This window comes from Pantherophis guttatus, chromosome 7, assembly GCF_059756535.1.
Source record: "Pantherophis guttatus breed Tessera chromosome 7, ASM5975653v1, whole genome shotgun sequence".
NCBI lineage: Eukaryota > Metazoa > Chordata > Lepidosauria > Squamata > Colubridae > Pantherophis > Pantherophis guttatus.
Window position 1 is genome coordinate 36,778,528 of NC_142069.1, and position 26,852 is coordinate 36,805,379.

Below are 26,852 nucleotides of genomic sequence, written 5' to 3' on the forward strand. Positions count from 1 at the left end.
AACTTAAAGGATATTTGTGCAGAAGCAATTGCAGGGCTAATCAAAGAAAGTCCAGATGATGTGGCAAGTCGAATTGATAAAATCTACAGGGTTAACTCTTGGGTTGCAAGACAAAGGCAGTTGCCAAGAGATGTGGTGATTTATTTCACAAACAAAAGGATTAGAAATGACATTTTACAAGCTTCCTACAAGAATAAGGTTTAAGTGGCTGGACAAGAAGTGGTGGTTCTGAAAGAGATCCGTCCAAAAATGTCAAGAATCAGAAAGGACTTTAGCTTTTTGGTAAATGAATTGAGAAACCAACAAGTGCAGTACAGATGGGATGTTCCAACTGGTCTAATAGTGAATTATAGTGGAGAAAGATACGGGTTAAACACAGTTTGGAAGGCAAAAGATTTTTATGTTAATGTTCTAAAGGCTGGACATCCACCCTCACCAGGGGGGGGTAGAAAGAAAATGGAGATGTTACAACAAGAAAAAGATGGAAAGCAGATACAAACTTATGCTGAAGTTGCAGCTGGAGGAACCACCATGGAAGAGGATTTGGATCTTGGGGGCCGACCCCCAACTCTGGAACCATTTAAGAAGGAAGAGCCAAGAGAACAACGACTGACTCGAGCAACTTATAAACGTCAAGAACAACAATTAAAAGTGCAACAACCTCAAGATTTACCTCAAGAAATTCAAAAAACAGAAGCAGTGGGGCGGGGAGCTAGGCCGAAGAGTAAGGTGGAGGAGGATGTTCAGCTAATGCTCTTAAACCTTCGAAAGGCCAAAGATGGCAACTAAGTTCCTATCTTGGAATGTTAATGGTTTAAATTCACCACAAAAAAGAAAGTATTTCATTATTTGAAACAATTTAAGAACGATGTTATTTGTCTGCAAGAAACACATATTAGACTATCAGACCAAAAATATTTGATAAATTCAAGATTAGGTACACACTTTGTGGCATCAGCGCCAGAGAAGAAAAATGGGCTAGTTATATATGTAAAGAAAGGATTATCAGCTAATTTAATTGAGGCAGATATTCAAGGAAGATATATTGCAATTGAATTATTAACTCAGACTGGAAAAATGCTTTTAATTGGAATATACACCCCTAATCAACAACAAGATAAGTTTTATAAATTTTTACACACTAAAATAATATAATGGGACTATAAATCTTTTATATTAAAGGGTGATTGGAATGGAAGCAATAGATACACAGAAAGATAAAAAAAGTTTATCAAAGATTTCAACACGTGCGAAATTACCTAAATCATTTTTTGATATGATGGAAGATATGGAATTAAGAGATATTTGGAGAGAACGCAATGTTGAGGAGAGAGACTTTACATTTTTTTCCGATAGACATCAATCTTTTTCTAGGATTGATTTCATACTAATCACAAATGATTTTATTTCTAGGGTGAAGAAGACGAAGATATGTCCAAGAACTCTAACTGATCACAGTCCGGTTTGGGTGGAACTGGAACAGGAGAGGGGAGAAAGGAGGTCTTGGAGGCTAAATGAAAATCTATTTAGATATGAAGAAAATGTGAATGAGCTTAAAAAACAAATGAAAGAATTTTTTGCTATTAACATGCATAAGGGTACTTCTATGGAAATGGTTTGGGATGCAAGTAAGGCTTATATGAGGGGAACTTTAATACATATGAAAAATAAACATAGATCAAAGCAACAAAAGAACCGGAAAGAGATAGAGGAGGAAATAAAAAAGAAAGAACAATTACTCATACTTAACCCAGGAGATAAGAAAGTAAAAGAAACAATAAATATATTACGAGAGCAATTTAATATGTTAATAGCAGATCAAGTGGCAATTAGTTTACAATATGCAAAACACAATACATTTTGTAATGCTAATAAACCAGGCAGGTGGTTGGACTATGTGTCACGAGTTATTGGTAAGATAGAATTTAGAGGTAAGGAAGTTTATGAACAGAATATGATTAAAAAGGCTTTCTTAGAATTTTATACAACGTTATATGCTAGTGATTCAATACAAGGTATAGATATAGATAGATACCTAAAGGGAGAGAATATTCCTGAATTAACGTTAGAACAGAGGGAAGGACTGAATCAGCCAATAACTTCTGAGGAGATTATTGCAGCAATTAAGCAGTTAAAAACAGGCAAAGCTCCAGGAACAGATGGATTAACAGCTGTTTACTACAAGAATTTACAGTCTGAAATGGTAGAACCGCTTAGAGCTTTATTTTGTAAAATTCATTTAGGGGGAGGAGTTCCACCCTCTTGGAGAACAGCTTTTGTGTCACTGATCCCAAAGGAAGATCAAAATTGTACCAAACCTGAAAATTTTAGGCCAATATCACTTTTGAACACTGACTACAATGTTTTTGCCAAAATATTAGCGAAAAAACTAATGCCAGTTATGCAACAAACAATTCATAATGACCAATCAGGTTTTATAAAAGGGAGGCAAATGAAATATAATGTTAGACAAATTGTAAATTTATTGGAATATCTGGAAAAAAACAACCAGGTCCCTGCAGCGTTCATATTTTTGGATGCAGAGAAGGCATTTGATCGATTGAATTGGAAATTTTTGTTTAAGATAATAGAAAAAATGCATTTTGGAGAGTATTTTATACAATCAATTAGAGCAATATATCAGGAACAAACAGCACAAATAATAGTTAATGGAGGCTTAATAGATGCTTTTAAAATTGAGAAAGGTACAAGGCAGGGCTGTCCTTTGTCTCCATTGTTGTATATTTTAACTTTAGAAGTCTTGTTGAATAAGATACGTGACTCTGATAAAATAAAAGGAATTGTAATTAGATAGCAAGATTATAGATTAAGAGCGTTTACAGATGACTTGGTTGTTACTTTATCTCAAAATAAGTATCAGACAAGAAAATATCAAATAGCTTATGAATGAATGTTAAACTTTAGAAGTATTATGTTATCCATAGTGGAGTTAAGGTTTCAGGGGGGGATTTGGCAGTTTAAGAATAGTTAGGCTAATTTAGCTTATGATTGTTAATTGAAATACCCTGTATTTTGCTCTGGGAAGTCTGGGGGGGAGGGTGGGATGGGAAGGGGGGAAGGGGTGTGGGGGAGGTGGGGAGGGGAAAAGGGTGGGGGGAATACTGGGGGGGAATTTTCTTTGTAAAACTTTTCAATAAAAAAAAGAAAGATCGGAGTTTGCAGTGCTGAAATTGGATTAACACGCCTTTCCTGCCTATGTGAAATTCGACATCAGAAGGAGGGGTCGGTGGAGTCGGGTGCGAAGGGCTCAGAGAGGAAAAGAGCGGCGACTGTAAGCAGAGAGGAGATTGAAAGCTACAGAACCCGACAAGCCGGTGAGGAGAATAAAAGACTGACGAGACGAGACCACCTGCGCAAAAAGAGGATCGGCGGGCACAACAAGTAAAAGAAATAAGAATCCAGAGAACTTTATCCTTTTGTTGCCTATAGCAGTAGAACTATTGGAGGGTGAAGCTAGATGGACTGTATCTGACTGTACCAAGGAGCAGGAAGTGCAGCCATTACAGAGACCTGACAGAGCAACAATTGAAACGGCTGACCCACAGACAGTCCAGCAGTGAGAAAATACCATAGAGTGCTGACTTTGATTGATGAACTTGATGAACTTGGAAAAAAGAGAGGCTTGGAGAAGATCGGAGACTGAGTAATAAAGAATAGCATATATTCTAAAGGGGGGGGGAAGTAACCCTGATATCTTTTTATAATCTTTCTTTAACACCTTGATAGTTTACATATAATTATCAACAAGAACTGTTAACTTCTATATCAATTAATTTTTGATCTTGCATATACAGTATATATTTTTATATTACATACAGTCATTAGATTTATTTATACTTGTATTTACTCATATTCATAGTATTTATTCATATTAATTTATTTATAGATAGCTAGGAATTAAGTTAGATATAGAAAATTAGGCTATAGATTATAATTGTGAATCACTTTGGTAGTAGTGTTGTATTATATGTTATCTAAGTTATTAAGAGAGGTTTGATAAGCATTGTATGTCGGTAGAACTTAAATTAATTATTTGCAAACAAAATCAAACTCTTATCAATTAACTAATTATCAATTGTTAAACTTACCAACCACAAATTAATTATAAATTACGAATCAATTTATATTATTAATATCATAAATTAAGTGACATTTGTTCAAGACATTGACTGGAAGTGACATAGACTGTCAAATCAATATTGATCGATAAATAGAATCCACCTCTACCTGAAGAATACAAGATAACAGATAAGATTAGACAAGAAGAGGCGGCAGCCAGTGAATGAGAATCTGGAGAAATATTGAGAGAATAATTAGAGAACAAAAAATAATTTTGAAAGAAATGACAAGCATGTCATCAACGATTGTGAAAACAGGAAAAAAGACCCCCTCCAATCCCACTATAACGATGACCTCTCCGGCTATTCAGAAATCAATGGAAGGATTGGCAAAAACGGAAAAATCCATAGCAATGCCAACAATGCAAACCGTGTAATCAACATTGACCCTAATTCAAGAAACTATGATGGCCATGCAGGAAAAAATGTCAAACAATCATGCTGAATTAAAAACAGATATCCATGCACTGGACCAGAAAATGAACGAAATTCAAGTCTTAATATTCAATAATGAACAAAGGATTCAGAAGGCAGAATCAAGAATAGAACAAAACGAGAAGAAATTAGATATCATTGACCAGACATTGACAATGAAAAATAGGGAGCTAGAGGATTCAATAATCCAATTGGAGATGGACCGGGCGTCCTTTTATTTCGCTTCCAAAATATTGTAGAAGACAAAGAGGAGGACCTGGGAGAGAAGATGGCAGAGCCTTGGTAGTACAGGGGTTTAAGGTACCCTGTTATTAAGCTGGTTATTAAGACCAGCTGCCTGCAATTACTGCAGGGTTCGAATCTCACCAAGGCTCAAGGTTGACTCAGCCTTCCATCCTTTCTAAGGTAGGTAAATTGAGGACCCAGTTGTGGGGGAAATAAGCTGACTTTGTATAAATATACAAAAGGATGAAGGCAATTGCTGAGCACATTGTAAGCCGCCCTGAGTCTTCGGAGAAGGGCGGCATATAAATCAAATTAAAAAAAAAAAATTGCTGAAGTACTCCAACAAGACAAGCAAGAGATAATCAGAGAACTGGATGACGTCTACAGAGTACAGACAAACTATGCAAGGAGGAACAGGCTTCCCAGGGAAGTGCATGTTAGGTTCACGAGAAAAAAAGTGAAAGACATTTTGTACAATATGGCAAGAGAAGAACCGATAACATACAGAGGGAAAGAAGTGATAATCCTAAAACAGGTGCCAAGCAGAGTGAGGGAGGTAAGAAAACATTATAGATTTCTAGCTGTGCAGCTAAACAAAAGGAATATATTATTTAGATGGCTCCTGCCAGAAGGCATGTTAATCACTTGGCAAGGGAGAAAAATAAAAATAGATAGTTTGAGAACAGTGCAAGACTTCCTCGATCAGCTGAGAGGTACGGAGGAAGAACAGAGTAGTAAAGAGGAGATAGAGACAACAGCAGTAGAAGAGGAAACCTCACACCAGCGAAATATTAAGGAAGGAATCGCGGAAGGAATCGCGGAGGAGAAGAAGACAGAAGAAGAAGTCAAAGGGAAAAAAGCAAGACCAGTAAGAGCCATATGAACACACAGAAACTAAAAAACCAGACAAGGAAACAGGAATGAACTATTTGAAACTAATATCAGTAAATGTCAATAGACTAAATGATTGTAAAAAGAGGAAATTAACACTAACAAAACTAGCTAAACAAAATGCAGATATAATCTCCCTACAGGAGGTGCACATAAAAAAGGAAGAGGGCAAATGTTTAGAATATAAAAAATATGGGAAAATATTCACTTCACTAGCAGAAAAAAAAAGAGGGGGTGGTAATTTACCTTAAAAAAGGAATTGAAGCAGAGCTAAAGTATAATGACACAAAGAGAAGAACCCTTATGATTAAGGTTATGAGAGGGAACTCCAAAATATTATTAGTGGGTATATACGTCCCAAATAAAAAACAGGCAGAATATTTCAAAAAACTTCACGAGCAACTAGGAAAAATGGAATATAATGAAATCTGCATAATAGGTGATTTTAATGGAATTGTTGATTTGGACAAAGATTATAAAAGCAATAAAAATAATAAAAATAAAAGGGCAAATTTACCGAGAGCTTTCTTCGATTTAGCGGACAAATTGAATTTAATTGATATATGGCGAACTTTACACCCAAATGACAGACAGTACACGTTTTACTCTAACCCACAAAAGTCATGGTCCAGAATAGACATGGAATGGGTCAGCAGGAAACTGGGATTAGAAATAGGAATGGCAGAAATCAACCCGAACACCTGGGCAGATCATAACCCCTTAGAAATAAAGTGGAAGAGTGCAAAGAGAAAGAAGCAACAGAGATGGAGGTTCAATGCCAAACTATTGAGTGATAAAGAGTGTGTAAAAAAATTTAAAGAAGTAAACTCCTTTTTCAAAGAAAACGAAAATCAAGGAACCGTGCAATAGTATGGGACACAATGAAGGCTTATTTAAGAGGGGTTGTGATATCATACAGTGCGTACAAAAGCAAAGAAAAAAGAAAATCCCTGGAAGACTATTTATACCATCTAGGAGAAGCGGAAAGAAAACTCCAAGAAAACCTGGGAGATAAAGCAGCAAAAGAAAGTTGGCTGATGTGGAGGCACAAACTGAACATCATAGATCTAGCACAAAAAATAAAAAGAACGAAACAATATTATTTTGAAAATGCCAACAAGTTGGATAGGTGGCTGGCCTATAAACTAAAAAAGGAAAATGAAAAAGGAACAATTCATATATTAGAAGACTCCAAAGGTAACCTGTTAAATAAAGAAGAGGACAAACTAGAAAGAGCTAGGGAGTATTATGAAACCCTATATAAAGAAGAGGAGGTCCCAGAAGAAAAAATAGAGCAATACCTGGTAAACGCAGAGCTCCCACAAATAACAGAGGAAGAGAGAGAAATTCTCAATGGAAAGATAACAGCTGAAGAACTAAAAACAGCTCTTTCTAAACTTAAAAACAACAAATCGCCAGGCCCGGACGGATTCCCAGGGGAAATATATAAAAAATTAGAAGAATATTACAACCAAAATTAGTGGAAATTTTCAATGATGCATTGATGGGTTCTAAAATTCCAGAATCATGGCGGGAAGCACATGTTACACTACTGCCGAAAGAAGGTGCCGACCTAAAACAAATTCAGAATTACAGACCAATCTCCCTTCTAAACACTGACTATAAACTATTCATGAGTATAATGGCAAAAGAACCAAAAAAAATATTAAACACTTGGATACATAAAGATCAAAATGGATTCCTCCCGGGGAGGCAAATTAGGGATAATTTGAGAATTGTGTTGGATATCCTAGAATATTATGAAGAACACCCGGAAAAACAGATGGCCTTAGTTTTTTTAGATGCCCAAAAGGCATTCGACAATTTAAATTGGAACTTTATGAATAAACAAATTAAGATACTGGGATTCGGAACAAATTTTGAAAAGATGATAAAAACTATTTATGATAACCAAAGGGCGAGCATTTTAGTAAATGGAGATAGGACAAAAACATTTCAGATCAGGAAGGGGGTAAGACAAGGATGCCCCCTGTCATAATTATTATTCATTTTGGCCCTAGAAGTCCTGCTACGAAAAATCAGAAATAATGAGGAAATTAAAGGCTTAAAGATTAGGAAAGAGGTCTACAAAACACAAGCATTTGCGGACGATGTAGCCCTAATCCTAGAGGACCCAATAGAATCTGGACAAAAAGTGCTAGAGGAATTGGGCAAATATGGAGAGGTGGCAGGCTTCAAATTGAATAAAACCAAAACCAAAATAATAATCAAGAATGTAACCGAGGTACGGAAGAAAGAGATAGAAGAAATGCTGGGACTACAGGTTGTTAAAAAATAAAATATTTAGGAATTTGGATAACTACAAGGTGTTCATCCTTAAAAGAGGATAATTATACCCCTCTAATTAAGAAAATGAAACAAGACCTGGATAGATGGAAGAAAATACAATTGTCACTTCTGGGAAAGATAGCTGCGATTCAGATGAACATCCTCCCTAAATTACTATTCTTATAACAAAATATACCGGTGAATCTGGATAAAAATTTTTTTTAGAATTAAACAAAATCATTAGGGAATTCGTATGGGAGGGGGGAAAGCCGAGGTTCTCTCTTAAAATTTTACAGGAAAAAAAGAACATAGGAGGATTTGGACTTCCTGATTGGGAAACATACTATAGGGCAGCTAAACTAGTTTGGATAAGAGACTGGGCTACTCTGGAAAATAAGAGGATCCTAACTCTGGAAGGCCACGATTTACAGAGAGGGTGGCATGCATACCTATGGGACACAGAGAAGAAAAAGAAAACATATTTTCATAGGCATAAAATTAGGGACTCATTAATACAAACATGAACTGGAATCAGGCAATGACTTTACACAAAAGTCCCAAGATGGCTCTCTACGATGGAGGCCCTGATCTATCCCAATAGGTGGGGAATGGAGAAAATGTGTAGATATAAAGACATTTTAGATGGAGGAGGAAATCTTAAATTTAATGATGCCCTGAGAGAGCAAGGAATAAATCTAGACTGGTGGACCTATTTACAAATAAAATCCAGGTACCAGAAAGACAAAGAACAATGCGTCATAGAACTAGGATATAATGAGCTGGATAAAGTTCTGATGGGAACAGGTAAAAAGATTTTGGCTAAATTATACAATTATCTATTAGATGAGGACAGAGTGGAGGATATAACTAAAAACCAAATGAGTGTATGGGAGAAAAATATTGGACATAGCATAAATTTTAATGAATGGGAAGAGGCATGGAACAAAAATTATAAATTGACAGAGCTGCGACGTACAAGAAAAATCATTATAAAATGCTCCACAGGTGATATTTAGCCCCTGCTAGTCTAGCAAAGATGTATCCCAATATACACCCAAACTGCTGGAAATGTGGCTATGGTCAGGACACCTTCTTTCACATATGGTGGACATGCCCTGAAGCAAAAAGATATTGGAGTAAGATTAGGGAATGGTTACAAGAAATAATTGGAGAAGACATTGAATTGACACCGGAAATATTTCTCCTGGGAATAGTAAAAAGGTCATATGGAAAGAAAAAGAATCACCTAATGATACATATAATCACAGCTGCTAGACTGGCTTACGCACAATATTGGAAAGAGAAAGCTCTGCCACCAGAAGAACTTATAATTAGAAAAATACTGGAGTGCGCAGAGATGAGTAAATTAACCCATGAAATAAATGATGATGAGAATTCAGAATATTATACCGTGTGGGGAAGGTGGTATGAATGGATGAATGAAAAAATGAAAGAAAGAGAAAAAGGTGTGTTAAATAAAAGGAAAAAGTAATCTAAGTGACACCAGGTATATAGTTTGTATATATGTATAAACACTGCACATCCGATAATAATGAAAATGTTATATAAATGTTAAGTGTTTTATATACGTGTATAAACTTAATAAAATATTTAAAAAGAAGGGGAGGATTTAGTTAAAGATTTTAGATGCATTCTCCCCAATATTTTGTTAGGTTTGCTGGGTTTCTATATTTTCAATAATAAAATGGGCTCTGTATAGCCCGATAGGAATGTGTCTGTGCTGCAAATTTTAAAGACACACCATAAATGCATGCTGCAGCAAAAAACAAGTCTTGCTATTATTTTCCGTCTGTTATTGCCTTTGTTAACATAAGCTCCCTGCCTTCATTTTGATGTATAGTATGTCTGAATGAATTCATTACATTCACAAACTACAACAATATTCCCCAAAGTAGAATAACCCATATTGTGCATCCATGTGTGACCCTGAAAATATCTTCAATGAATGTTTCTGCATAAGTTAAATGACATTGAACTGTTGAGCTAATTCCAAATTTGCTTGGCAACTCTCCACGGATGCCCTTGAGCCAAACCTGATCCATGATTAAATTTATGTTCTTGTGTTTCTTCTTGTGCCTATAAAGTTTTACCTTTTCTTGACAATAAAATGATCATCTTCCCATATCTTTCAAAGATCTGGATATTCTCAAATATTTTTTCTGGAGGTATGTCCCTCTCTTGGGTGATGTTCAATGACATTATGCTTTCTTTGCTCTGATACCCTTTTGTCCTTCATATCTTTCAATAATGAAATATCTACAGTATCTAGGTTCCCAAACATGTACCTTCTTCCTCCTACCTCAGATAGTTAGGGTTATTATCAGAGTTTGTTGCTGTTAGATATTAACAGAATAGTTTTCCCTCTGGTCCACTGTTTGGGCAGGAAAGATGTTTAAATGTGATTGGCTCAGCTCCCTGACAGCCCTCTATATAAAGGCTGGCTTTTAGAGGGACTGGCTCCTGGATTGTAAATAGTTGCTGAATAAAGAGCTGTTATCTGAAGCCTGTCTCCAGCCTCTTCAATCCACCTATCTAACACTGGCGACGAAGATGGGATACCGAAGAAAACACTGAGACCAAAAAGAGCTGACAACGAAACAATCCAGCCCGGCGGCAAACACGAATGGCAGCCATCTTGCGCGCTAAATTCAAATGTTCGGAACTGTGGCAAGCATGTCTGCATGTCACCCAACAGCTCTGTTCAACCCAGCAAAGGAGAAATGGGGCACTTACATGACGAGGTTTGAATGCTTCATGGAAGCAAACAACTTCCTTGGACTGTTGGACAACAGGAAAAGAGCACTGTTCCTGAGCCAATGCAGGCACGACAATGCAGGCACGACAATGCAGGGCTGAAGCCCTGTCCGAACCAACTCAGTATAATCTGTACTGTGGCAAGTGCTACAAAACGCACTAAAAACACACTATGCTCCTGCCCCATCAAAGATGGTGAGGCGCTATGAATTCTGGCACCGAATGCAGCAGGATGGAGAATCTATCAATCAATTTGTTGCTGCGCTATGAAAAGCCGCTGCCCACTGTGAGTTTAGAGACCTATATGATATTTTAATTGATCAAATAATTTGGGGGATAAAAGACCTCCGGCTGCAGATAAGACTCTTAGCAAAAACAAATCTAACGTTGCAGGCTGCGTTGGACGAGGCACGGGCAACCGAGTCGTCAAATAGGGTCCCTCCAGAAGCTTGCTACAGCTCCAGTGGCAACAAAACAAACCGCAACTATACATAAGAGCCGTCACCAAAACGAAGAATCTGAAAGCAGTGAGGACAAGGTCTATTGGACAGAAAGGAAGAAACACGCAGAGCCAGAAAATAGAAGGCAACCATGTGCCAGGTGTGGGGGGCAGCACCCTAGGGCATCCTGTCGTTACAAGGACACTATATGTCGCCGATGCAATAAGAAGGGACATTTGGCAAAAGTCTGCCGAGTGAACCTGCCCGCTAATTATCATGCAGACACAGACATTCCAAAGACAGAAGGTTCAAGACCGTTTAGATGGGAAAACTGGAAGCCAAGGCGTGAAGCTGCTAATGAAAAGGTGCCAGAAACAAACTGCCAGACTAGGATAGCGCAGGCCAGCACCCCCTGCAGAAAAAAGCTTCATGTCACAATACAGATAGAAGGCTCGCCCTGCAACATGGAAATCGACACCAGCTCATCGGTAGCAATTATCTCCTGGCAAGCATTGAAGGCTGCTGCCCCAAGATTTCAAAAATACCAACTTGAACGCCAACACTTGCAGCTCAGCGATTACCAGGGGAATCAGATCCCTGTCATCGGCTGTGGAACCTTCAAGGTCCAGTTCAACAAATTCTGGGGTGATCTGACCTTAACAGTCATCGGAGGAAAACTTCCCAACCTGCTTGGGCTGGACTGGTTCAAGTCCCTTGGCCTGGGGGTGACCGGCATCAATGCCATCGCCAGCTCGTGAGCTGATGACCTGATCCGGGAATCCCAAGATGTATTTAATCCGGAACTCGGCAAGTATGTGGGCATCCCAATATCATTCAGTCTAACCCCAAGGTGGCACCAATTAGGTTGAAACCCCAGAGGGTTCCATTTGCCCTAAAACCCAGGATTGACAAAGAACTTGATAAACTGATCAGGCAGGGCATTCTTGAGCCAGTTGACCACGCTAAGTGGGAGACCCCCATTATCACCCCAATTAAGAGTGATAGCTCTGTGTGCATCTGCGCTGATTATAAGTGCACATTGAACAAGGCTCTACAGCAGAGCGCGTACCCAGTGCACATAGTTCAGCACTAGTTGCATTCCCTGTGTCCTGGAAGGATTTTCGCTATTCCAGTTCATGAATATATCTACTCTGACAGTTATGTGTTTATTTGTGTCTTTTGCAGAAAAACAGCAAGGAAGAAAACTATTATTACTTTTTGTTTGTGATTATACAAACAACACTTATTTTACAACAACCAGCTATGTGTGCACACATTCATATCTTGCTTGGGTAAGCATGGGAGCTACCTGGAAAAGAGGGAAATAGGGGATTCCACCTATTGGTTCATTTTTGACCAATCAAAATTTAACTTTTGATGAACATCTACTTATTAGGACAACAAAAAGTGAGAAGCAAATCGGAATGGTAAATAACAGAAAAAATCTCCAAAACCTGTGCTTTTAATCTGTAACAAAGCAGACTGATTAAGGCGTGGGAGTATTTTACCAAAGTAATTTAATTTCCTTCTTTCCTTTCCTTTTCTTTCCTTTCCTTTCCTTTCCTTTCCTTTCCTCTCCTCTCCTCTCCTCTCCTCTCTGCTCTCTGCTCTCTGCTCTCCCCTCTCCACTTTCCTTTCTTATGGTTTGGAATCTGATTTCAGATTTTAGACTAGGGCTTTTATAGGTCTTCCTGTTTAAAATACAGTATGCATCACTTGAATATTTTCAATAAATGATAAGCAGCATTTGACAATCTTCTTGCATATTCTGATGAATAGACAGACTCTGGATCTCTGTCCTATAATCCTGATAGCAATGCTGAAACCTGCTTTGAACACAGGAACTTCAGTAAAAATAAATATGATGTTGAGGCTTTCCAAATATCTAAGCAACACAATAACCAGCAGCTGCAGATAATGATATTAATGGATCAAATCCAAAGGCATATGCTTGTAAATGGAAATACACTGGAGAAACTATTATCTTTTAATATTTGCTAAAAACAGCAAGCCACTTGATAGTTCTGTGGTGACAGAAATTAACAGTAGGAATCTTTAAATGCTTTGGTAATTTTACTTGCTTTAACAAGGCTCTTTCCCAGAATCCCACATTCCCACTTCATATAATTGCTTAATTGCTACCTCTATTAAAATTATTCATGATATTGCTAGCAAAATGTTTTTGCAGTATGGCATAACATGAGTTTGAAATGCATTTTATGCAAAACTACTGAGTATCGTGGAGGAGGTATTAGCTAATATATCTACATTACAGCTCCTTTAAAAACATGTCAAAATACTGACAAAATGTGGAGCTTTACACTGAAGGGAAATGTAAACACATGAGATTTAATTTGCTGTTGGTGCTAGTCTTCAAAATAACTGCAATTAGCCACTGGTCACTGCTTTCCACATATAACAATCTTTCAGTTATCAATAGAAGATTGTCATTAATCTGATATAGAGCAATAACATTTCACAAAATAGAGAGATCTATATGAATATATCTTTCAAACATGTTAGATTGCTTTTTTTAAAAAAAAGAAAATCTCACTGGGCATTTTCAGCTTTGGGTAGTCACTCTGGTTATTACTAAACCAGTTGGTTTGCATAATTAAATCTAAATAATTTCTTCTTTATTTTTCTGAGTAAGGGACACGCTCATTCATTGGCCCCAGTCTACCTTGATTCAATCATTCACACAGAGCAGCTGCTGAGCGTACATACTGCATATGTTTCAAAACTATCTAGTCACATGAGTGGTATGCTGGTGAGTGCCATAATAATGGCAATGAAACACACATCTATTTTTCTGCGGTAGATTTTTCTGCTTGTTTATTTCTCAGATAGCATATGAAAATAATATATTGAAAATGCAAGATATTCAAACAAGAAAACTTTTGTACGTGTCAAGAACAATCGCAACCGATCAGCTGCAGAGTCGATGTATCAATGGAGTTTTTGAAATCTTTTACAGCTAGATCACCTCACATTACATCTTGCTTAGTAAAGGCACTCGAAGAATATTCATTCATTAAATGATGGATTTTGCAATCTTTGCTATTTATTTCTCTTCGTACATCTCTTTCTCAGCTCCTATTTACAGTCTTTCCTTTTTTTCTCTATTTTTTCTTTTAAAAAGGTTTTAAATAGACTCTCTTAATGTGATTGCTTTAAATTATTTTTATGTAACAGATTTAGGCATCAGTTAGGAGGATACAAAATGAAAAAGATTACATGATTAATATTAACAAGGATATGGTACACTTGCTACGCTGTGAGCGGTGAATAATGCCATGCAGATGAAAGATTTATTATGACATTAGTCTATTAAAGCTCTGTAGAGATGATGCTATTTTACAATAATGTCACACCCATTATTTCCAGCTAGTAGTCATAAATTGCATTTTGGAATGTACAAATAGTGGGTGCCATCCCTGAAGTTGTAGTAGAGATAGTGTTCTTTCTGCATCATCTGAAGAGATTAATTGACTTCTGAATCATGTTAATATGTCTTATTTGGTTTCTCTTAGGCTATATTAAAAGAAATAACTTTTATAAAATCTTTGATTTTACATCTTGAAATCTTTACATCTTGAAATACACATTGATTCTCTGAGTATTTTTCTGAAGCTCCATTGGCACAAGCATGTGATATTTAATATAAGACAACCCTGGAGGGCATACTACAATTGATATACCAATACTAAAGTTATTTTGAACATAATGAAATAAGTAGATTATATATGTTTGACTGCTGGCAAATGTTTCCTATTTATAGTCAGAGATTTTACACATGTTTATGGTTTTCTCCTTCCTTAAATCATCATAAAATTGTCAAAGAATGAATAATATAAATGGAAACAGGGGACATTACATGCTGTATTCAGAAACTTTTAAATATTTTGGGAGGAGTATAATTATCAGTGTTACCAGTAGCTTTTCTTTCTTTCTTTCTTTCTTTCTTTCTTTCTTTCTTTCTTTCTTTCTTTCTTTCTTTCTTTGCTAAAATCTCCATCAAGGATCATTGCTGCCATTGTCATCATTTGGGCCTGTAATTGTTATCACCAGATCCTTTGAAAGGCATGAACACCTGCTTGCAATCAGCTCAGAACCTCTGCCATTTTAGACTTCTCACAGTGCAATATCTGGGAAATCTCTACCATAATATTGTCATAAAACTTACTTCTTGAGATTGCACTGAGGCCAAAGTAATATGGTACACCAAGCATGCCAAGGTTTCTTGGCTCTTTTGTGAAGACCCCGTGCCAAAGAAAATGTGTGTTCTTCTAAGAGGGAAGGCTACCTCTTGAACAGTTGCTAATGAAGTGAGGATTTTTGGTTGTCCATTATGAATGTTTAATTCTTTCTGTCTCCATTGACAAAAGATGCAGACAAAGGAGATAGTAAAGAATAATTAGAAACTTATCAGCAGGGACTTTGAATGATAAGAAGGAGGGCTCAGGAGCCTAGGAGATCAAATGGTATTCTTATCCATCCTTTCAGTCTGTGGAAAAGCAATGAAAAGGGAAAGCTAATACAGCAAGTGTATGATTGGCTGTGAAAATGCTATCAATAGGAGAAACTTGGTTTCTGGGACCATGGCCTGACTTATCTAGGTGATAAAGGGCTGGCACAACGTGGATTACATTTCAGAAGGATTGGTCAAATTTAATTTGTCTGAAACATTTGCATAGGAATCTGTTAAACTGAATCCTATGGGTTTTGGAAATGAGACCCTGAAATAAAGATGTCAGAAAGTGAACCACGAAAAGTTGGAATGCTGCTGAAATGGGCCCTGTTCCACAACTCAATGAAAAATCAGAAAGAACATTGGTTCACAATGTTCTTGGCCTAAATGCTAATGTTCAACGCCTGGGAAATAAAGTACAGCAAGCAGGTATAATTAGTTTTAATGGAGATCTGTGAGAGAGTGACACATGGCTTCATCTCATTATTGGATTATTGCAAAATATGAGACTGTCTTTGAAGACAGTTTGGAAATTGCAGCTAGTGCAGAATAAAGTAGCCTCGTGATTCAACTGATTGCAAAATTATATATATCTTGATGTCACGGAACAGGTTGCCATTTCAAGCTCTCAAGCACAATGAAATGTGCTGGTTGTTACTATATTCTACTAAGTAGCATAGAATTGCATTATCAAACTTAATTTGGCCAACTTTGAAAGAGGGTGTGCTAAGAATCCTATCCCACAAGTAAGGTAAAAGGAGAGCAGGCTAAGAGGCAAGCCTTTTGGTAAAAGCCCAGCCTATGCAACATTCTGCTGGAGACCGTAGGATTCACTCCAATACTCCTTACATTTCTATATAGTGAAAACAAATTTATTTCAAGAGTCTTTGGCCTTTAGTTCATTGTATTCAGTGTGGTTATTCATTGAATGATGATGATGATGATGTGATTAATAATTTACTTTTTTTTTAGTTTGTACCATCCAGACGCTTTTCTGATTAAGTTATCCTTAATTGTAAAATGAGTTATCAGATGCGTATCTTGAAATTCAAAACAAGTGAATTTTAATAAATTTAAACTAATTATGAGTAGAATCTATGACAGGAAAAAAAAAGCTTGAGATAGATAGAAATTCCATTATAAAGTAGGTGCTGAAAGCATAATTGTGAATAATTTCGATAAGGGTAAAAAATAGAAGATTGGAGAAGAAACCATATGGGAATACAAAAAGCTCAATTAAGTTTTGAAAATAAAAAAGATGAAAGGAAGACCAGGTTGATGATGATTTCAGGCAAAGCCCTGGAACACATTATTAAGTATTTAGAAAGAATACATTATTTGGCAAGAGGCAGCATAACAATAATAAGGTTCAGGAGGGCCTTGATGAGCTGGAACATTGCACAAAATCTAGCAAGCTGAATTTCAGCAGGAACAACTGTGAAGTTCTGCACTGAGGTAGGAACAATGAAAGAAAAGAGTATAGTTGGGAGAGACAATAATGAGCAGCAGTACATGCAAAATGATCTAGGTGTCTTAATAATTCATAGGCTAAATATGGGCCAGGAGTGTGATCCTTCTGCCAGAAAAAAAACCACCCACAAATACAAAGTGGATCAGCATCAGACAAAAGGACAGATTTTAAAAAGGCATACTTTTTCTCTCTTACTGTATGTTTTAGTCCTACTCCTATACTTCCGGACATAGCTTTAGACAGTTGGAATTAATCCTAAATCCAGAAGAAGGGGGATAACTAATTAACACTAAGATGTATCTAATTTGAAAATCGATTTTAACCTTTAGACTTAAGAATTATAGTTAAAAGTTTGCAGGATAGAAATAGATGCTTCAGGTTACACTACTTAAAATATTTATGAGCCTGAGCACAGATACTCCTGTTTAATAGTAGCATACATAATGGCATTCCAAGCCATGTGTAAGTATACAGATTGCGAAGCCTAGGACACTTTCACATCCTAAAGTTGGCACAGAATTAACCATAACCTCTGTGGGCATAAATAATGGTCTGCTTGAGACCAGACTTTATCAAGGTCTATTATATTCTGTGTTCTGTATGCTGTAGCAATGTGATTAATACTCAGGACAAGAATGATTGGTAAGCAATATGGATTTATCTACAACAATTTGCCAGTATTAAAATATTGTTGTACATATAATATACTTTGATTTCAGTAAAGTATTTGAGAAATGCAGCATGGCATTCTAACTGCAAGCTAGTTAAGTACAGGCTGATTGACACCATAATTAAATGAATACACAAATAGCTGAATGATCATATACATAGAGTTGTCATCAAGGAATCTATATAAACTTGAAGAATGATAGTATGTGATATATTACAAAGTTCTGGGCCCTCTTCTTTAAAATATTATAATTATTGACAGATGAAGAATTGAAGAAATAAGTTGAAAGTAACAATTAAACTTAAACGAAGTAAGCACAAGGTTCTTTGCCTAGGAAACAACTTCAGATACACATATATTGAATGGGGAGAGTGGAATGACAGTGCTAGAACTTGAACAAAAAAAAGGTTGAAATTTTGATTGCACCATAATGGTAATTGGTAGTGTGACTCAACAAAAAAGGCAAATCCAATTTTAGACTTCATTAAACTAAATATACTTCCAAAATCACAGATAATAACAGTCATAGGTTATTTTCTGTTTGCTGAACCATTCCTCTCCACTATGTCCAATTATGACACATAACTTTAGAAAGGCTTGGCAAATCTGTTCAGAGAAGGGCAGAGACAATAGGCAAAGGATCAAAAATTGAATTCCATGGAAACAGATGGAAGGAGATGGATTGTTTAGCCTTGAGAAAACTCTTTCTCAAATATTAGAATGATGTCACATAGAGAAATATAAAGATCTTCTGTCCTTTCATGATGCAGGATACATTACAATGAACTTAAATCACAAGAAGTTAAAATCCAACTAATTTTTTTAAAAATAGGAACTAAAAAAATTCTAAGAACAATTATCTAGAAAGGTGGCATTCTCTTTCTACTATATATGCTTAAACAGAAAATACACAGCCATCTGTTCAGAAAGCTTTAGTTCCTGCTTTAAACAAAAATTTAAATTTGGTGACCTAGAGCAGGGGTGTCAAATTCAAGGCCCACAGTCTGGATCCGGCCCACAGGGTACTTAGATTTGGCCCATGGGCCCACAATGCCTCTGCCAGCGAAAATGGAGCTTGGGAGGCTGTGTGCAGCCCACCTGTGCCCCCCTGTGCCCCATTTTCAGCCGTGATGGTCTACTGCAGCCCTCTGCCAGTGAAAATGTGGCATGAGGGGGGGCACGTTCGCCCCCCCCAGCTCCATTTTTGCTGGCAGAGGGCTAGCAAAACAAACTAAAAACAAAACAAAAGGAGAAATGTTTCCCCTTTTGCATTTGAGCATGAAAGAAGGGACAGGAAAGAAGAAAGGGAAAGAGGGAAGAAAAAGAAAAAGAAAAAGAAGGAAAGATGGCAAGAGAGCAAGGGAGGAAAAATACGGAAAGAAGAGGAAGAAAAAGGAGAAGGAAGAGGGAAGGAAAAAAGAGAAGGAAGGAAGGAAGGAAAGAAGGAAGGAAGGAAGGAAGGAAGGAAGGAAGGAAGGAAGGAAGGAAGGAAGGAAGGAAGGGGATTATGAGAATGTGGGAGGGTCTCGGGGAAGCCCTGCCTTAGCATTTGGCCACCACATATGCCCCTGACACGAGTGACACCGAGCTGGCCATGCCCACCCACAGCTATGTCTACCCCCGGGCCTCCAAGGTCAAACACAATCCTCATGCAGCCCTCAGTGAAATTGAGTTTGACACCCCTGAACTGGAGGGCCTGTTTTAACCCTCTGACTCTGATGTTCTCAGGTAAGGTCTATTATTGGGTGTAATAATGAGACAGACGCAGCAGAGGTAATCGTGTATTCTCAACAATGATAATACTATATGCTTTCTATCAGGCTGGCATCAGTTATGTGAATTGTTCTGATATGTATTTATCCTGCCAGGTTATATGGATCAAAGCACCAACCTGGGTATACCAGCTGTTGGGTGCATGACATGAACAACTTCACAGCATTTTGCACTAGTGATCCAGCTATGGTTCTTTCTGAACAAAAATAATCTAGAGAGAGATGGTCCTGTAAGATACAGAATAATGTGCCATATATTTTTTAAAAAATATTTTCATTTGAATATATTTGAAAGTCTTGTGGCAAAGGAAACATAGAGTATAGGAGCAGTTTAGACCACAATAAGCAGGTAGAAACAGAAAAACTAATTATCCTGTCTCTGATGCAATGCTTGTTCTCATCCACATCCGTTTTGTCATTTAAATGTGGTGTTTGTTAAGTCATCTGCATGGCAGAGTTCATGGAATATCCTAGGCAAATCAAACAATCCACATGGTTTAATGTGATGGCTGATTCGATCAGCATGCTAAAACCTCATGTATTTTTTTAGCTTATCCATTTGATTATTAATTTGGAAAATGGTTCAGACTATTGTGCAAACACTCTCCAGACAATATATGCTTTGGACCTAAATATATTGAAAACCAAACAAGAGATGCAAAAACAAATTCTATGTCCTTTTTCACTCCACCTCCTCTCTTTTTTTTTTAACGGGCTTTGAGTTTTAGCAGTAAGGCCATCTGCCACTGCTTTATTTTTCTATCAGGATTCCAGTATAGTCAAAAGCAATAAAATGCATTTTGTTATCCAAACATGGATAAATTATGATATGCTACCATTTTTAAATGGTATTCAAAATTAAACATGGGCTCTGCATAATTATGCATGAGCTCACAACAGCCATTTAAAAAAATTCAGCCACTGTCACCATATTTCAACTATTTTACTAATGATATTAATTCTGCAATGAGATACTTACAAAGAAACTTCCAAGATAAAGAATCTAAACCACATTAATAACCTATTTATTCCTCAGAAAATATTTTTAGTTAATACATAGCAAGTCACAGTATTCTTTTTTTCTTAGAAGTATAAAAATACAGATAGTCCTCAACTTATGACCACACTTGAGCCCCAAATTTCTATTGCCAAGTGAGACATTTAAGTGAGTTTTCTTCATTTTACGATTTTTCTTGCCACAGTTGTTAAATGAATCCCTGCAGTTGTAATAACTGCAGGTAATAACCTGGCTGTTAAGTGAATCTGGCTTCCCCATTGACTTTCTTGTCCTAAGGTCACAAAAGGCGATCACAGGACCCCAGGCCACTACAACAGTCATAAATAGGAATCAGTTGCCAAGCATTTGAATTCTGATCACATGATCATGGTGATGCTGCAACAGTCATAAGTGTGGGAAACGGTCATAAGTTCCTTTTTCGATGCCATTGTAACTTCGAACGGTCACTAAATGAACTGTTGTAAGTAAAGAGAAAGGAACTGTACATATTTCCACTGCAGAAATGTTTTATGTAAGGCCTTTCAAATATTATTCATCATTTTAAATATACACTCTATAAAGTGTTAAATCATTAAATGCTTTAAGAGACACAATCATAATTTACCCATTTTATTCAATCCTAGAAAACTTCTGTCTTAAACTGACCACTATATATTGGCAGTTTAACTTTAGGGATAGTTTTTCCCATCTATTTAACGGTTTGAACTGTTTAAGCCCTGACTAACTGCTGACATTCTGTTCTAGTTGATGCAATAGTTGCCTTTAATTATAACTTTCACATACACATTGTGTAAAGGTAACATTTTACAATTGTTCAAATTGGCTAAGAGGCACTGGACTTTCCCTGCTTTGTGCATACTGTCAATTTTATCCACACCCTCACCCAGAGGTAAATCATAGGTAAAGGTAGGCCTAGAGATTTTATGTTGGTTTCTTATAATGAGGTCTTACATGTCAAACTAAAATGACAAATCTTTTACATGCGATAAGGAAACAAGGTTGACGGAGGTTTGCTCAGCAAGCATGAACAAAAAATAACATTTACTTTTACTCAAAAAGAGAACATGCTGATGTCTGCATCTGAATAGGCCCCAAAGCAGAATTTCAGACAATTGGAAGCAGGCAAGACATGAAATTTTATGGTACTGGAAATTGGGTGACATTGCTACCATTATGAACAAAACCAACCAACCAACCAACCAACCATGTTTTTGTTTATGTATCCCTTTATTTTCTCATGTTTTATGTATGTTCTATTTTATTTTTTAATGTGATTCTATTCTTTTATGCAGATGGTGGGTATGTATGATGATTTGGTTTTTTTAGTACATTGAAACCTGCAGGTAGCAATTGGGAGAAAGTTATCTGAATGAGAAAAGCCAAATTTCTCTCCCACAGTAGTCATCCCGATACATGAATATCTGAAGGTTCATATCCAATAACAGGGAAAGTATATCAACATGGGTCCATGTCTGTAGATCACTTGTGAATTTTATGCATTTAGCTGGTTTTGCTTGCAAGGTAACCTTTAATTTTTAAAGGAAAAACATATTTTATTATGTAATGAAGCATATACCATTACTAATCATTGCTCAAGTCAGTATTGACAGTCCTTAATTTCTTTCTTCATTTTTTTAATCACTAATTAACACAAGTCTGTGAAGATTATCATCTTTGCTCAGAGCAGCGGTTTTCAACCTTGGCAACATTAATATGTGTGGACACAATTCCAAAATCTGGGAGTTTAAGACAAACATGGGTGCAGAGAAGAGGAAGTGAAACATATCCTGTCCTTCAGAAATTTGCTGTTGATCAATTGCTGCAACTCTTTGTCTACAACTCTTGTACACAAATGGACCATATCATGCCAGGCTCTTCTGTCCTCCACTGTCTCTGGGAGTTCCTTTTCCAATAGGCATGAATGAAAATGAATGAAGTGGCTATTCACTCCAGATACAAACTTCTTTAATAATAAGCAGCACTCAGATCAGCATAGATTAACTCCAAGGTTAACTTCAGACCATCAATCAAGTAAACAAAACCCCAATCAAAAAACTGCCAAAGAGCCATCAGTAAACAGCCCAACCAAAGAATCTCTAAGACCAATTCCACCAACACTGACAGGCAAGACACCAGAATTTAAACTGACAGCAAACCGCGCTCCTTACTAGCATTGATGATGTTATCTAGTTAGGGTAATGAAACATTTGCAAGAAAACAAGCAACCTCAGAGAGCACCAAGGACCCATCATTTCTTTAATATCAATGGCAGCCTTTCTGTCATCGGAAATGCTTTCTTTATAGGACAATGCAAATCAAGGTTAAGTAGGACCTTTTCATTGTGATCCCAGTACAAAGCTCAAGGAATGCTATCAGACTATTACTAGATTTGAATTTTTGTGAACATTATCCTTTTCTTTCTTTTTTTAAAAAAAGGACAATGACATAGAGGAGGCTGACTTCAGTATACTTTCTTCCCAAAAGCTGATTTGCAGTACTGCTCAGTAAGCATCTCCCAATTAATATGATGTTTTGAATCAGTGAGAATCAGCTTCTTTGAATAGAAGAACAAGCAAACCTTCAGAAATGCACACTTTTAACAAATCTAAATGTGTGATTATGTGGAAATACTGAGTAACATTTGCCAATGTAAATTTAGTATCTCTTCAACTTTCATAATGAATTTTTCAAAACATTGCGAATATTTTAATAAGCAGACAATTCCAACATAATTTTTTGATTAGGTATGCATCTGAAAATCTCCTTAATCAACGACTATTGAAGAAAATCAGTGTTCAGATTATCTCTTCATTTGCAAGGTTAATTTTTATGTTATTCTGAAAACTGTATTTTATTACTGGGCAGAGTACATGGTTTCTGTGCCTGCCCTGTGTATTAATTCATCCCACCAATAATTTCAGAAGAGTCACCTAGGATTTCAAGATTAAAAATCTTCCATCATAGAGAATTGTAGCTTGATGAGAAAAGTCTTTCAGGCCATAAATATTTCTGAAAAATACTGTTTCACCACTGAAATATTAATCAAGATGCTTCTATTATATGAGTCATAAGAAAGAGCAAGTTTGCTCCTCTTGTCGTATAATTAAGTGACTCACAACCTTCAACTAATGAAAAACACTAGGTGGTATTACAAAGTTTTAGCTTTGCTTTAAAACAGCTAGAATTGCTCTGAAATCATCCATCCATAGTCTAGCTACTTCCCCACTCACTTTGGAACCCCCACATATCAGACAGCTAATTATTTATCCATAATCGGATTTAGCCTCAATCTCTTAACCTAAAAAAATAAACAAATAAACTACACTGAATAATATGGCATTATATGTATATTTAAAATTATAGCAACTGTAGCAACAACTTTTTAAAAATAAAGGTAAAAATTAAATGTTGGTCTTTATGTTGATGTTTTAGATCTTATCTGGAAAGCTAAACAGCTTAATAGATATTACTTCTATTTCCATGGGAATCCAAAAAAGACATAATTTCTAACCCACCTACCATTCATTTGTGTATATGCAGAAATTATAACTGCAATGTTGAATAAGCTGCACAACATCTTTAACATTTGGTCAGCCCTCAAAAGATGTACCACCAAAAGAATACTGATTGCCTAATAAATAAATGTTTAGGGGGCATTCTATTTATTTTGGCTGTAGTAATTGGCCATTCTGAGAGACAAAGAAAACCTAAACACTCTGTAAAGTATTTATCTCTAATTCTGTAGACCGGGAAGGAGAGACGGATTTTATTGGATTTCCAGCTGTGCTGCCACTCATGCAAAAATGAACAATTAAAAATTATTAAACTTAAGGTAGATGCCAATCACAATAGAAAATCCATTTAAATGCATCCCAGTACCAAATATTTAGCTATTTACAAATGAAAAGATTGTGGAACACAGTATTGTAGAATATAAAATATACTGTGTTCTATTTTGCATGTGCTACTAGAAACGCCAGATGAACCCCAGAAGTGACATGAACTGCCTCGTTAAGACCAACTTCATCATTTGCGTGATATGAAATATCATGTTCAAGTGAAGCGTGGCCACTTCCCATGAGCCCAAAATCAGATTTATTGCCTTTTCTTTCCAAAACTGAATTTTATAAAATACATTGAAATCATGCCTTGCTACAGCAGGTGTCCATTGTAGGCAAGGAAATATAAAATTCTAAATCATATGTAGCACATATAAATTACACACATACACACACACACAAATTTGTAGTGGAATATTATAACTACAAAAGCATCACCATGCATTTCCTGAAGCTGTCTTAACAGTGAAATAATAAAAATCTTGGGTTTCCACAGCAATGTTTTCAAGTGCATTTTACTTTATATGCAGAAGGAAATAACACAGTATTAGTCTGGTATAAGAATAGAATGGTGCAATATTCCTGTTAGAATTCCTTCCAAGGATACTACTTTAGAAATAACATTTATGCATTTGATTTTGATTCAACCAATTCCAATCAATTCTGAACAGTTCATAAAAATAAAAAAACCCAGAATACAATAAAATGGACCATAACAAATTACAAAAATAATTCCAAAATAATTATAAAATGGCAATCTGGGCAATATTTCAAAACATCACAAACAATGGAATCCTATCCACCCTCTTACAAGGCCTGAGAGAATAGCCAGCTTTTCAAGGCTACTCAGGCCATCAGAGTGGCAGGGTTACATATCTCAGAGGAGATCTCATTTTAAAGGGAGGTGCCATTGTAGAGATGGCATGTTTCCTTGGTGCCCCAGAAATGACACTGTTTAATCAAGGGATATCCCACTCTGCTAGATCATAATGGATGGATAGAAATTGCAGGAAACAGACTCAATGCTTCGAATAACCACCACCCCCTCCCTGGTACCAAGTAGGGTTTTCTAGGTACTAGACTACCCATGACCTGTTGTGTCATCCTTCATAGAGATTTCCTTACCTAAACAGAGAAATGCAGCCACCACAGGGGGACAAAAAAAACAGCTGGAACAACTTCCAATATCCGGCTGGCTTCCCCATTGACTTTCCTTGTAAGAAGCTGGTAGAGAGCATTGGAATGTTGATCACAGGTTAATGGTTAACCACAGCAGCACAATAGCACTGAAGAGGCCACAGTTTGCAAATTTCAATCCCATGAAAGTCATGGTTCCTAGAAATTGGCTGGATTCTGTAATTTAGCCTATTTAAAATACATTGATTTTAAAAATTGTTCTCCTATGATCCCAGCATTCCAGGCTCAGCCAGGGTTCAGTTAGACAAGCCAGATTAGCACCCTCATCTATGATAAGAATCAAAATGGGAAAACACACCACATCTGGCTTGCCTGGCCAACTTGCCCCAGCCAACTCACCACAGGACAACTCACCACAACTTGTCGCAGACAACTTGTCACAAGACAACTCAGTGTGGGACAATTCAATGTAGGATAACTCAATGCGAGCTGATTGTACTGTATCCATCACTGTTTCTTCAACATTGTTTTAATTTTTGTCATTCCTATTTCATTTTATCCTTCCTTTAGCATGCTTTCTTTAATGATTCTATTCCACCATTTCTTCAGTACTATTGTAACTCGTGTATATATTGAAGAAATAATGGAATAGTATCATTAAAGAAAGGATGCTAAAGGAGGGATAAAATGAAATGGCAATGACAAAAATTTAAATAATGTCAAAAAAACAGTGGCTGATACGTAATCTCATATTGAATTATCCTGCAGTGAGCTGTCCCACGGCAAGTTGCCTGCATCAAGTTGGGTCGCATCGAGTTATGCCATGGCAAGCGAGTTGGCTGGTGTAAGATGGCCGGGATAAGCCGGCTGGGGTGAATTGTCCTAGATCCGATAAGAACACAGACAATGGGATCCTTGTTACAAACCAATTTGGCATTAGAAGCAACATCCCTATTACTATCCTGATGTTCCTGGATGTTCTCTCAATTCCCCCACCTATTGCTCTTTTCTCTCAGGCTACGGCACACATTTACATAATACTAACAACACACAATCCTAATGGCCGACACTTCCCCTGAAGGAACCCAACTATTTCTGGCCATACCTGCCTAAGTACTTGGTGATCTAAGTAATCCCCTCTAGGTGAAGGAAACTTTCATTCTCCAACCCACAATCAGAAAACAGATCACAACTCACAGAGAAGAAAAATGGTGGGGGTAACTCTGAAGAAAAAACTGATACAACTTTGGTCAGCAGAATGCCAAAGTCCATAGTGCACC

General features: G+C 36.8%; 1 long non-coding RNA gene across 1 annotated transcript in view; it reads right to left on the bottom strand.

Moving 5' to 3' along the window:
• LOC117655537 (uncharacterized) overlaps window positions 1-25,625 on the bottom strand; it is a 62,500-nt gene extending 36,875 nt beyond the window's left edge. Inside the window, exon 1 of the long non-coding RNA XR_004588700.2 lies at window positions 25,561-25,625. This is a non-coding gene — a long non-coding RNA (uncharacterized LOC117655537). The remainder of the gene's footprint in view (window positions 1-25,560) is intronic.
• Between the last annotated feature and the right edge of the window lie 1,227 nt (window positions 25,626-26,852).